The sequence below is a fragment of the Pinus tabuliformis genome, chromosome 5_2, assembly GCF_031772625.1.
Source record: "Pinus tabuliformis cultivar Carrire ecotype Pingquan chromosome 5_2, CPIR1, whole genome shotgun sequence".
Classification (NCBI taxonomy): Eukaryota; Viridiplantae; Streptophyta; class Pinopsida; order Pinales; family Pinaceae; genus Pinus; species Pinus tabuliformis.
This window is the reverse complement of record NC_142306.1, coordinates 753,436,138-753,451,262: the sequence shown is the minus strand read 5'-3', so window position 1 is coordinate 753,451,262 and position 15,125 is coordinate 753,436,138.

Genomic DNA, 15,125 nt, shown 5'->3' with positions numbered 1-15,125 from the left:
CAGCAGCGCGTGAATGAAATTTTTTTACACAGCAGTGTTTGTATTTTTCCTAAGGAGACAGAGTTTTTGTTTTGAAATGCACAGCAGTGCAGAGACAGAGTAATTTCCCAGGGAGACAGTGAAGTTTTTTTTTGGAACTGCATCTGAAGCAGTCTGGTGTAATCCCTCTGTTAGAGGAAGTTTTTTTTAACAGTTGGTTTCCTGTTAATGAATACAAATTTTTTTGTGTAAAAATCTGTCCTCTGGAAACAATTTTTTTTGTGTTCCTCTGTGTTAGAAACAAAGCTTTTTTTTTTGTTTATTTGTTCTGGATATATCTGAAATTCCCAACATGGTATCGGAGCTTGTCCAAGCTCTTTGAAGGTGTCAAAGAAGCTGAAGGAAGGATTTCTTGTTGCAGCAGCTTCTCCAGCAGAGTGAAGACTCAGTCAAGAAAGAATCCAAGGTATTTCTCAAGTTAGTTTTTGTGTTACTGTTGAGGACAATCAGTTATTTTAAATACACAGTCAAGTATTTTGAAGCATAGTTAAGAGTGCAAGAATGGCTGGAGCCAGCACTAGCATGGGTATCTGTAATACTCAGCTCCCACAATTTAATGGGAAAAACTATGACTATTGGGCAATAACTATGAGAGCCTTGCTTGCTTCCCAAGACTTATGGGAATTTGTTGAGGATGGTTTTGAAGAACCAGCAGATAAAAATGAGTTTAATAATTTAACTCAAGCAGAGAAAGATCTGTTGAAGAGCAATAAGAAGAAGGATTCTAAAGCCCTCTACTTTTTGTATCAAGCAGTGCATGAGAGTGTGTTTCCAAGGATAGCAGCAGCCAAGAGATCCAAAGAAGCATGGCAAACTCTCAAGATAGTCTATCAAGGCATGGATAAAGTGAAGACAACAAAACTACAGTTGCTGAGGAGAGATTTTGAGACTCTCTGCATGAAGGAGTCAGATGATATTGACTTATTCTTCACACATGTGATTGGTGTGGTCACAAAGATAAGGTCTCATGGAGAGATTCTTGAAGAAAGGAGGATTGTGGAGAAACTATTGAGGATCTTACCCTCAAGGTTCGATGTGATTGTCACCACCATAAAAGAGACAAAGGATCTCACAAACTTCTCAGTTGATGAACTACATGCATCACTGATAACACATGAGTAGAAATTGAGTAGAAATGAAAACTCATCTCTAGAGCATGCCTTTAAGACCCAGATGTTCTTTGGAAGAGGAAGAGGTCAAGGCAGAGGAAACAAGAGAGGAAGAGGCAGAAGCCAAAACAGAGGTGGAAGAAACAGTCTAGCAAATGCTCAAGGAAGAGGCAGCAATCCAAATCAGAATCAAGGCCAAGGCAGCAGCCAACAAAGTGGACAACATCATGCTCAAGGAAAAAGATATGACAAATCCAATGTCCAATGTCACTATTGTAAAAAATATGGGCATTATGCAAATGAATGTAGGAAGAAGCAGCATGATATGAGTAATAGAACTAGTGCAAATTTCACTAGAGAAAATATCAGCCAAGATAATTTTTTTTTAGCCTATAATATGACTGAAGAAAAGAGTGAAGATGTGTGGTTTCTAGACTCCGGTTGCAGCAACCATATGACAGGAAACATAGCCCTGTTTCCTAAGTTAGGTCAGAGTGTGAAGTCACAAGTCACACTAGGGACTGATAGTAAAGTTTCTGTTATGGGGAAAGGAGAAGTAAAAGTATTAACAAGGAAAGGTAAAAAGAAAACCATAGTAGATGTTTATTATGTTCCTGGAATGAAATGTAACCTCTTAAGTATTGGACAGCTTATTCAAAAGGGGTACAATGTTTTCTTTGTGGATGATGTATGCACCATCATGGATAAAACACCTAGCAAACAATGTATCGTTGAAGTGAAGATGAAAAGGAATAGGATGTTCCCTCTCAGAATGAAAGCAGATTTAAAAAATGGAGAAGAAATAGCAACAGTGACACAAGAGGCTTTCCAAAGCGAACCAAAAGATGAAAATTGGTTGTGGCACTTGAGATTTGGACATCTCAACTTTGTAGGTCTTAACTTGTTAAATAGAAAAGGAATGGTAAGAGGATTACCATTGATAGAGAAACCAGACAGCCTTTGTGAGGGTTGTATCTTGGGGAAACAACACAGAGAAAGTTTTCCATCTGGGAAAAGCATAAGGGCAAAAGCACCCTTAGAGATTGTCCACCCAGATTTATGTGGATCGATGCAAACTCCATCACTTGCAGGCAGCCACTATATTCTAACATTTATTGATGATTTTACTAGAAAAACTTGGATTTATTTCCGGAAGAACAAAAGTGAAGTGTTTAAAAGATTTTGCAATTTCAAAGCACTTGTAGAAAACCAAAGCAGGCTGCATATCAAAGTTCTAAGAATTGATAGAGGAGGTGAGTATATCTCCAAAGGATTTCTACGTTTTTGTAAAGAAAATGGAATTCATAAGCAGTTTACCACTAGGTACACTCCGCAGCAAAATGAAGTTGCCGAAAGGAAGAATAGGACAATCATGGATATGGCGAGGAGTATGTTAAAGGCAAAGCATTTGCCAAATGATTATTGGGCTGAAGCTGTACACTGTGCAGCGTACATTTTGAATAGATGCCCTACAAAAGCAGTCATGAATAGAGTGTCAGAAGAAGCATGGAGTGGGACAAAGCAAGGAGTCACCCACATGAAAGTTTTTGGATGTGTGGCTTATGCACAAATTCCAGATTAACTAAGGAAGAAGTTGGACAACAAAGGGGAGAAATGTATTTTTATTGGATACAGTGAGGAATCCAAAGCTTATAGGTTGTATAACCCATCCACCAAGAAGCTTATTGTGAGTAGAGATGTTCAGTTCATTGAGGAGGAAGCTTGGGATGGAAGCATAGAGAAAACAGTGAATGTTAAAAACTCTTTGTCTCATGATGAAGATGATGAGGAGATGGCTGAAATACATCCCCAAACAGCAGCACCAACACAAGGGCAACAAGAGACACCCTTGAGGAGAAATGAAAGTGCTTCTCCAAGCACACCACAAGGAGGAAATTCAAGTGCTTCTTCAAGCACTTGTACACCAAATGAAAGAGGTAAGAAGTTCAGAAATTTAAGTGACATTTATGAACAAGAGGCAACAAATGAAGGTATGAACTCTTTGTTTGCTTTATATTGTCATGTTGATGACCCTGTTCATTTCGAAGAAGCAATTAAGGATAGGAAATGGATAGAAGCTATGGATGAGGAGATCAATGCCATAGAAAGAAACAAGACATGGGATTTAGTTGAACTACCAAAAGGAAAGGAAGTCATTGGAGTTAAATGGGTCTACAAGACCAAGAGTAATGTTGAAGGCAAAATAGAAAGACACAAGGCAAGACTTGTTGTCAAAGGATATAAGCAGCAGTATGGGAGAGACTATGAGGAAAATTTTGCACTGGTTGCTAGAATGGAAACCGTGAGAGCATTGCTGTCCATAGCAGCACATAACAAGTGGAAAGTTTACCAAATGGACGTGAAGTGAGCATTCCTAAATGGAGTATTAATGGAAGAGTTTTACATTGAACAACCTCTAGGCTATGAAAAGAAAGGCCAAGAGCACAAAGTGTGCAGATTGAAGAAAGCTTTTTATGGGCTGAAGCAAGAACCAAGAGCATGGTACAGTAAGATAGATTCCTATCTACTGGAAAATGGATTTGAAAAGTGTGAGGGAGAACCCACCCTCTACATCAAAGAAAAGGATGGTAAAATACTAATTGTTGTGTTATATGTTGATAATGTTATTTTCACAGGTAATGATGATTATCTTATTGAAAATTTCATAACAGTATTGAAAGAAGAATTTGAAATGACTGACATGAGTTTGCTGAGATACTTCTTATGAATAGAAGTAGAACAAAATGGAAATGGGATTTTTATTTCACAAGAGAAATATGTTAATGAAGTGTTGGAAAGATTTAATATGCAGGAGAACAAAGCAACAATCACTCCCACAATGATGGGATTAAAACTCAGCAAAGAGGACAACAGCTAGGAATTTGATCCTAGTTTGTACAAGAGCATAGTTGGCAGCCTCATGTATTTGACTGCAACTAGGCCGGATATAATGCATGCTGTTAGTTTAATACCCATTTCTTTTGAAATTCGTCCAATCAAAGGAAAGTATTTACAAAAACCTATTTACAAGATGGAAATGTTGGCAATACTACATGCACTAAAGAAATGGCGACCTTACCTAATGGGAAGATACTTCAAGGTAAAAAAATATCATCATAGTCTCAAATAATTTTTGGAACAAATATTATCTTCAAAAGAGTAGTGAAAATGGGTCACAAAGATGTTGGGTTATGACTTTGAAATAATCTACAAAAAAGGGAAGCAAAATGTTGTTGCAGATGCACTCTCAAGAAAGGATGAGGATGTGGAAGCATTGCTTTATGTCACTTCAATTATCCAACCTGATTGGATATCTGAAAAAACAGATGAATGGAAGAACGAAGAAGAGGTGTGGACACTCACTCAAAATTTACAATAAGATCCCAGTACATCTGATACATTTAGCTGGAAAAATGATTCATTATGGTACAAATATGGCTTGTATCTTTGCAAGAATTCCAAACTCAAGCAAAAGCTTCTTTTGGAATTGCATACCTCCCCTTTAGGAGGGCACTCAAAATTTTTAAAACTTACCACATGGTAAAGAATGAATTTTTTTTGGATGGCCTTAAATATGATATTCAGATGTTTGTGGCAGAATGTTTAGTTTGCAAACAAAATAAATTTGAGATAATTAAGACCCCAGGACTGTTACAACCTTTATTCATTCCAATTCAGTGTTGGGAGGAGGTCTCAATGGATTTTATCATATATTTACCTTAGTATCAAAGAAAAAGCTTCATCATGGTGGTAGTTGATATACTTACCAAGTATGCGCACTTTTGTGCATTATATCGTCCTTTTAAAGTGAGTACAATTGCTACTTCCTTCGAGGTCCCTTTTCATTTCTATTTTAAAGCCATCCTTCAAACCCTCCATATTGAAATTCATCATTTCTTCCATGTTAGAGTTCAAGCCATCCATCTTATCTTCGACTTCATTTTTGGTTACTGTTAGCAAGAGTGAAATTTTTTACATTTGGTCTTCTAATTTTGATATATCATGTTACATTTATTCCTCTTCTTCATGCGTCATAGAAGAGGTTTCTGATTTCTTACTAGGTGTGTCCATTTTTTTGTTTTGAAGAATTTTGGAACCAAAAAGTGATATCTATGCTTCACTATGTCGTTTTAAGCAGTTCAAACTTATTTTTCAAACAAAAGTTATTCAAAATTTAAAAACATTACACACAATTTTCTTGCTTTTTAGGAGCTTGATATTGAAAATATTTTATCTCTATAATTTCCGATATCCAAGGTTTGAACATTCGACGTGTATTAGCCCACTAAGTCTTCTTTCTATCCCCACAATTCAGACCGATATTTGATTCTTCAAGAAAGCGTTATACCCAATATCCCACAATGACCTTTATTATCGACTGGTTTAGTAGAGAAAACTTGTACAGAGTGCCATGTGTCACTAGTTTGACCTTCGGCCTTGAAAATGATACAAGAAAAACTAAATTCCATGCAATTTCATCCAATTTTTACAAAATTTAAATCTGATGCTCGAAGAGAAATTTATGACAATTTTCCTTAGCTCACCCGTTTGATATTGAGTTCTGGAGCTTGCAAACACCCTAACTTCCTCGGATCATATCTCCGAAAATATAGAGAACCAAGATCTGCAATTGGTACATGAAGTTCACCATATCTCATCTCCATGTGGTTTAAATTTTAGCTTTTGAAGCCTCACAGAAAAAAGTTATAGCGAAAATTCCAAGATGGCCTATTTGAAGAAGTGAAACCCTAGAATCAAAATCTTTGATACCAAATGTTATGCAACCAGTTCACAAAATAGAAGAAAAGATAGATCAACGACTTAAAAATTAGTCTCTCCAAGGGGGAAGCCTCTTTTAAATTACATAAATGAACAATTCTTGGACGATACAAATGACAAGATCTCCTTGGTATATATAGGAGTCTAAAGGGTCATAATATAATCAGATCCTACATAAAAAATAATAATGTAAGGGCACAACAATAACAATAGTGTGCTTCTATGGGGCACAACGATAACAATATGGGGGCTATATGGGCACAACCATAACAATAGGGGGCTACACTAACAACAAAAATAAGGGGGTTTCACTAGTATTATAGGTACCTAACATATGATGCAAGGAATTGCAAGGAGAAAGAGACCGCCATATATCTTGGGGAAGGCTCGGGATGAGCTTTCACCCATGAACACTTGGAAGCATTAGGAAACCATGGGGGTTAATTCATGGTGTATGCTAAAATTTTTGTTCTTTTGTTGTTTTGTGATTTGTTTGTGCTTAATTGGCGGTTTTTACTGTAACTAGTGCATGACTATGTCACTTGGTTTGTGGTGTTGTATTATTGTTGGGTTTTCCTTATTTCCTTATATTTCCTTCTCTTTCTTGTATTTTATGTTTTTAGGGTAGACTTGGGAATCATTTGGGGAAATATGAAAGTTAATGGATATCTAGAAGAGCTGAGTGAAGCCCAATAGGTAATATACGACCCAGACGAAGCTTAACACATGAATAAAGGGAAACTGAAGGCAAAGATATGACAACCAGTTGAGTTAGTTGGGTCCATTGGGGTAAATGGACAATGGAGTAATAGTCATGAGAAAGGTATCAAGAAAGGTAAATTAAATGGATTTGAGGTATTAGATGTCTTGGTTATGTTGGGAACTTTCGTTCTCAATATTGTGCATGTCCTGCAAGGATAAAGGAAGATCTCTTAACCTTGACATTATGAACATTGGTAATTATGTTGTGATCATGATTATGTTTATTCTGTGTGTGTGTGCGTGTGTGTTCCATTGTCTGATAGGGTCACCAAGGATCATTCTTGTGGAAGAATGATTATTTTATGGAGGTGAATGGCATGAAAATATTCCTACTTTTATGAGGGATCAAGTGGGTAAGTAGTCGTTGAATATCTATGAGGTTAGTGTCATGTGGATATGATTTTTATATTATGTTCTTATAGCTATGCCTATGTTTATGTTATGGTAGGAAATGTTGAAGGATATATCATTGGAATGAAATAAATGTGATTTACGTCATGTTGGGACAAGCATGGATAGTGGAAAGAGCCACAGACCCGAGACTTGGCTTGTGGATGCATGCAGTAAGGCATGAGAAAGAAACTATAGGAAAGGTCGTTTGGTAGAGATGTTGTGGTCTCCGGATGTGTAGTACTACTATTTTTTATATGTTGTACATGTTGTACTGTGTCACGTGTATTGCATAGTCATTGTATTGTGGCATGTGTATTCATTGTCTTGTACTATGTGTATATATATGTTGGTGTTTTACACTTTCTGTATATGTACATGTTGTGAAGGGATTGGTTCTAAGGATCCCTGGAGGCTGTGGGTTGGGATAGGATCTTTCTAACCCTATAACAACTTAGATTCCTTGGAGGTTGTTAGTTATAGCCTTGTAACAGCTTGGGTTCCCTGGAGGTTGTGAGTTGAGATAATAGTCCATAGAGCCCTGGAAAGCTTGGGAAGAGACCAATCTTGAGTTTTTTATATTGAGGGTAGAAGTAGTATGGTATATGGACACCCTTGTTGTTGATATTGAGGGTAGAGGCAGTATTACCTTTGGATGCCCCAGTGTTGATGATATTGAGGGAGGAGGCAGTCTAGTCTCTAGATTCCCTTGTTTGTTTGTATAAGAAGAGAAGAGAAGACACTGGGTGCTTGCTGGGTTGGTAAAACTATCCAATTTGTATATGGAAAGGACAAAGAACAAAGGTAGAAGCTAAGAATCATTTGAAAGATAAGTATCAGTATGTCATTTAAATTTTTAATATCAAAATTATGAGCATAATCAATGATTATGATTTATGATGGTTGAGTTTTGAGCTAACCAAATGTGATATGTTTATACATGATGACTTCATAAAGGAGCTAATTTGACTTATTGCGACTAATATAAAACATAATTGCAAGTGTCACTTTATTGATAAACTATCAATGGGGTATGATTTGAATTTATTAAAATTCCTTTTGAGTCTAATTGAAATTATGTGTTGGGTACAGGGAAGCATGAAAAATTCCCAGTTGGGTTGTTAGAACTAATTATAAGAGAATTAACAGTAAGAGAAAAAGGAATTGGAACATACAACAGTATGCTGGTAAAGAACTTCAGGAGTAGGGTGATTGTCGGACACTGGTACCCAATAGTGTCCTTTGATTTCCATAAGCATGTTATGACTGGTATGATGGTTTTGAGGTAGGGATATACCTTTCTTTTTGGACCTTCTGATGTGAGGAAACCTTACCAAGGGATGGATCACCCGAGGGACTCGGTAGTAGAGAAGGGGATGTATGGGAAATTTGAAGGTGAGTGACTGCATGGAAGGGGGTCGCCGGATTTCCCGAGGGACTAGTAAGCAAAGAAGGGAAGGTCAAGGAACAAATTTATTTTGGTCACTAGCATTTCCAGATGGAATCCAAACCACATTGGGAGTGTGCCTGAAAACAATGAGTTGGTAATTGTTCACTTAGAGAACAAGTAGCACAAGGATTGTAGTGTTGGACATTTGGACGTAGAATTTGATGTTACTAGTAGATTATGGACTTCTTGGGAAGCAAGTGAATCCTTGGTACTAATTTTGAGGGTGGAAGTGTGAGCCTTTGGATTCCCTTGTTTTTTATGCAAGCATCGTATCCTTTTATTTGTTAGTTAAACAAAATGTGCATATGTATATATGTGTATTGTAAATACTACAACAAGCTATGTTATAAATCTCCAATAAGCACTATGTTTATTTTTATTTTCAACACTATGTCATTGTAAATACTACATCGAGCTATGTTATAAAGCTCCATAGCCAGTATGTTTTGTTTTCAGTAGTTTACTAGTCATAGGTGTCATAGAGCACTGGGGACTTTGTTCCCCCAAAGGGGAGGGGTTTGTAACGGCCTCGGGTTGATTTTCCATGTAAATAAAATAAGACTAAGATCATGGGACACATATTCCAAGCTGAAAGGTGGGAACACACTATAGTGGGAATCACTTGTGGTTTATTAATGGCTATGGAAATTGTGAAAGGTAAAGAGGAAATAATTGGAATTTAATTATGAGAAAAAAAGGAAAATACGGTAAAAGGAAGGTGAAGAGACACAAATATACATAAAATGGAAATTAGAGAGAAAATGAATGAAAATGAAAGAAAAAGGAGATGTCAATGATAAAAAGGCATCAGAGAAACAATTCATAACTTTTTGTCATTTTTGGCTTTGGTCCGATTTTAGAGAGAGAGAGGGGGGGGGGGAGAGAGAGGATAGCAAAAAAACAAAGGACAAGAAAAGGAAAGAAAAGGACAAGCAAAGGGAAAGAAAAGGAAAGGAAGGTAGTGTAAGGAGAAAGTTGGCTCAAGAAATTCAACAGGAAGATTTTGCAGGTAACATGTTGCATGTGTATTTTCCTTGCTAGGATGTGAATGCATGGTACATGCATTTGGTTATTTGGTTCATGTGTTTTCATGCGAATGGGTTTTTCCTAGGTTGGCAGTGGTTTCATCCTTGCCTTGTCATTCCCTAGATAACCATGGTGTGATGGAATTAGTTATTACTTGAGCTTTGGATTTATAGAATATTTTGGATCTGGTTGAGGTGGTCTCAAGAAAATCCCAAGGGTTAGGGGTGGAGACGGGTTTCTTCGAGAATCCCTTGACAGGTGGGTGGAGAGAGGAAAATTCCTCTGGGTATAGTGAAGGAATTATGAGGCATCCAAGCTTGTTTTGGTTTTGTGATCTTGGGATCGGTTTAGGTGAGGTCACGGTAGCTAGAGGGTGGAGGTGGTTTAACCTATGGAATGTGATATTTTTCCTAAAAATGTTGCAAATCAATTTGGAAGTGATAGTTTTCATATTTTCCATCCAAGGATTTATCAAATCATGTACTCTCTGCTTCATTTGGTCTTAGAATCTCTATGCTAAATAATGTCCAGACATTATTTATATTGCATTGATTGCATCATCTATGTGACCCCATGTAGGTGTTATAAAAAATTATAATTTTTGCTCGTTTTTCTTAATTATTTTTTCCAATGCAACGTACACAAACTCCCAAGTTGGGTGATGTTACTTGATTCTAATTTCATTGAATTGATACAGATAGTATAACATTAGTTTTAATCTACAATAATTTTTAATGTCATTTTATTTGTTATATCTCACATATCAAATGACATATGACTTATTTGATTTTTTACATTTTTGTCCTTTCTTTGTATAACTAGATGCAAATCTTGCTAAATGTATAATGTCAATAGTGATGTAGGAGCATGAGGCTTGAAGGCAAAAGGCTTCGAAGTTATTCCAAAAACCCAAAAAAAATTATAAGCAAAGGAGTGGGATCCTTTAGTTGTCAATTTACAAGCTTTCTAGATAGGATTTGAGTTAGGATTTAGGGATTGAATGGCTTTGTAATTAATTCATGCAGTTTTGATTCAGTTGAGATTTTCAAGGGGAATATCGACTAGATTTGGTATAGTTCAAGATTAGGAAAATTCGATCCAGTGTTTAAGGATCTGATAGTTAGGATGGAATAGTATTTATGTAAGTTATGAATGATTGTAAAATAGTTTTGACTGATTCGACTTGTTTTGGCCATATATGATAAAAATTACAGACATTAAATCTCTGTGCATTTCTGTGTAAAATTGGCCAACCCCAGAGGCGTCGTGTCCCTCCGCGGTGTCTTTGTGTTTCTTTGAATTTCCAGTTTGGCTTAAACCTCAGAGTTCTATTGATCTGGTGTGTAATAGAACCTAGGTATTATGGCCCCTAGAATGTATTGTAAAGGATTGGAAATATGGCTTATTAATTGGAGTTTCCTCCATCTTCATGTACATCTATTCTTCCATGTTACTTGATTAACAAACGTAATTGGTGACAAGATCCTAGTCCAAACTATTTTGCTAAAGATTAATGAAGAATGGAAAATCATAATATAACTAGAACAATCCTTGAAACAAGTATTAAGTAGCTATAATTAAATCAAACAATTATTGAGTGCATCATTAAATGGAAGAACCTACTAATGGAAGAGGCAACAGGGGAATATGCTTTATTCATGCATAAACACTTGCACTTATTCAAGTATATAGGACAACACTTGTTCAAATGGGAAGGACATGTTAAACATAAAACCGATTCTTAACCCACATATATTAAGTTATTACATTTGTAGTAATAGTAGAAGGTTAGCCAAAACCTTTCATTGTGCCCTTTGTCTCCTATCTATATGCCAAAAAAACCTAGTTTTGGGATAATCTTATATTGTATTTTATATTAAATTCATTGTAAAAAGTAACTTCCCCTTTAAGATAAATGGTATTTATTGAATTTTAATCACCAGAAAGGAACTTGGATAATTACATAAGATACATAGTACACATACTTATACAATTTATCAAACAATTCACCTTAGAAATGTGTTTATCCAAAAGACTTATTAAGATAAGGTAATGATTAAGTAGCATTACCCCAAACCCCTATCATAAGAAAGCTTACATTTTATATAGAAAAAATCCCTGGCCACACGATTCTAATTACCCATGAATTTTATCTCTTTGCTACAATTACACCAATGCCTCCTTAACATACAAATCAATTAGTTTTTCATAGTTCTTTCTCAAGTATGATACATAAAAATTATCCACATTCTATATTCAACGTATAACCTAAAAAAAATAAAAAATACATTTGTGAAAAATGTTCATCAAATCTAATATATCTAACAATGAAAGAACACACTTCATGACTTCATCTCAAAATTTTCAAAATTTTCACTTTATGTTGTTCCTATATGAATTGAATAGTAACTAGGTAAAAAGCATTAACAAAGTAATATGCATGCTAGAAAATAGCATCATTCGAAATTATAGTTTCACTTGTCTCCTCGTTCTAAATAGGTAAATCTTGTGTGTAGAATTAAAATGATGGTGAATTATGAGTAAATTTTCCATATTTGTTTGTTTTAAAGAAGTTTAATAAATTAGTGTAAATTTAAATATTATGGTGAGAAAATGAAAAATAATAAAATAATTTAGAAATATTTATTTGTCAAAATATTATTTTGAAATATAAATTGTTGAGTATATGCAGATACGAAAGACACTGCATTATGATGTTAGAAGAGTGTTAATATTAAGAATTAGAGAGATAAAGATGATAACAATTGAGGGGTGAATATTTATTGAGAAATAAAGAATTATTTTATTAAAAAAAGGAAATAAATAAATAAATAATAATGAAGATATTACTTTAATCAATATTTCTTATTAAGACATAATTATTTTTAATATAATTGAGATATTTAGAAAATTGATCTTGTACAAATAATTACATATAATCTAATCACGATCAATATATAATCATTATTGAGGTAAGTATCAATCTTTAGAGATTTTGATTGAATATATTTTTTAAGTTGTAATTGTCTAGTACCAGCATAGATCCATCTTAAATACAGATCTAACATGAGTAGAGAGGGATCCAATTTCTTCACTTGAAAATTTTTTTATGAGAGATTTATTTAAATGTTTTGTATAGTTATTTGATGCAGGTGCCTCTAAGCTAGATCAAGCATTTACTACAAGAGTTTGTTTGTAAAATAAGATTGAATTAATTAATATATTTTTTTAATAGTTTTAAGAGAAAATGATAATTCTTGTAAATAGGAGAAGATTTGAGGGTATTGATTAGTTAGCTCTTACCTAGAGATAAGGGATTAGATGAGAGATATTTTGGGAGTTTGTTGAAGCTTTAAAACCTATTTTGGTTCAGATACATTTGTATAAATTGAAGTGAGGCTATGAGGGTTGTAAGATGTAGAAGTGTATGAGTGAATGTGAAGAATGAGAGACCATAAATAAATTATAATTTCTCCTGTAAATATTTTATTTATTAATTAATCATTTATTGAGAACTTTTATATGATGATGATGATGGTGGTGGTTAACGTCCACTGAGACCAAATTGGTCTATCGGACCTATAATATTCTTAGTTTTTAATTGTCTGGCTCCTTGTCTTTCTTCACAACATTGGTGCTTGTAGCTTTATTTTTTTTCTCTACGGTCTTCCAACTTCCTTTATCTTGCATCTCCTTCATCTCTTCTGGTTCTTGGGACATTGGAGTCTTAGCTTCGCGATCTATTGTGTTTGTCCTTTTGAAGATAGTCGAGAAGAAGTTTGGTCTAAGAGATCTGCTTTGCTGGTAAATGAAGATTTATTTTGTGCAGTATTCGAATCCTCATAACTATTGATGCTTGAGGGGTTGTCGAGTTCACTTTCCCCGTGCTTGTCTTGAGAGTTGTTTTTTTCGTGCCCGATTTCTTGTGATTCGGAGTTTTCTCGAGAGTACTCTTCTTTGATGACAATGTAGTGTTCTTTTTGTGCTCCTTCCCACCATGTAGATCTGTGGTGATTTTTTCTAGCAGAATTTTTCTGGGAGGCTTTTGGGCAATTTTTGGCTAGATGGTCTGTCTCAAAGCAGGATCAACATCTGAAAATGGCACTTTCATAATCGAGTTTCTAGTTCCACACATAGTCTTTACTTGTTAGGTTTATTTCAGCTGGGAATCTGGCGTTGAAGTCCATTTCCACATAGATGCGTGCATAGGTGTTTCTGGCATATTCCTCTATTTCTGGACACCTGCAGTAAAATTTCTCAATTGCATTTCCAATGGCTTTTAGCGAGGAGAAATTCCAGAGATGCAAGGGTAGGTTTGGCAATCTCACCCAAACTGGTGCTGAGGTTATGACTGTTTTTGAGGGATCGAATGATGGGTTCCATGGCTTCATGAATAGGCCTGAGTTTTCCCAAAACCAACCGCCGAAATCTAGAATACATTGTCTTCTTTCAGGGTTTTCAAAATCTACTATAAGGAAACCCCTAACACATGGGTAGATATTAATTGCATCAGAAATGACACGGTTCCATACCTTCGAGATCCAATTGTGGAGAGTTGTCAGTCGCGGCCAAAAACCTTTGAACCAGCAGAGTAGAACACTTTCAAAAAACTTGAAAGCCTCATCGAGCGGGGCTTGAACCACCTTGAGAGTGGGAGCTGGGTCTTCACTGATGATATGGGCAGGAGCTTGCCTCCCAGAGGCGGACGGAACTGAGCCAGCCGCTATTTTCGCGAAGATGGGAGCCATCTAGAAATTTAATAATTGCGAGCTGTTGAGATTTAATATTGATCTCACAAAATCCCCAACAGAGAACAAAATGTGCAGTCACAGAGATAATTTTCCAGCCACAGAGATTAAATCCCTCACTTGTTTGCTATCTTAAATCCTAGAAAATCACTTGCTATCTTAAAAAATAGTTAACTATAAGTTCAGAAACCCTCCAGCCGCACACAGCGAGAACCACCTCAAGTTCTAGAAAACCAAATTTGAGCCCAAAATTCCCCAAATGTAGAAGAAAAACCCGACAAAGTCGGATCTAAGCCCTAAAACAACCTTAGATGCAACGATGTAAAATGCAGATACAGCATATCTACGAAGAATTGAAAAGAAAAATCTATCTGACTGCTTGCTTCGCTCTGCAACAACCGAGACGGGAATGAACGACCGGAACCGAAACGTTGCACGCACGCACCAACAATGGCTAACCCAGGGTTAATTTTACTGGCCTGGAAGGCCGCAGAAGGTCCCGCAGAAGAGGATGGAAGGCCGCAGAAGATCCCGCGGATTTTAGTAATATTATTAATTAAATTTACTTGGTGTAAATTTCAATTAAATTTTATGGGTTTGTACAAACCCTATAATTATATAATTAAATCTTATTTGACCTGGGTCAAATTTTTGGTATCAGAGCTAAAGTGAAATTGATAAGAATACGTGAGACACATCGCTATTAGAGATGGTTTAGACTTTGAAGCACAGAGATCTAATTATTGTGTTGTATCGAGAATTGAAACGACCAATTCTCTGTCGGAACTGCTTTAGCTATCTCTCTCGGAGTCGGTTTAGTTA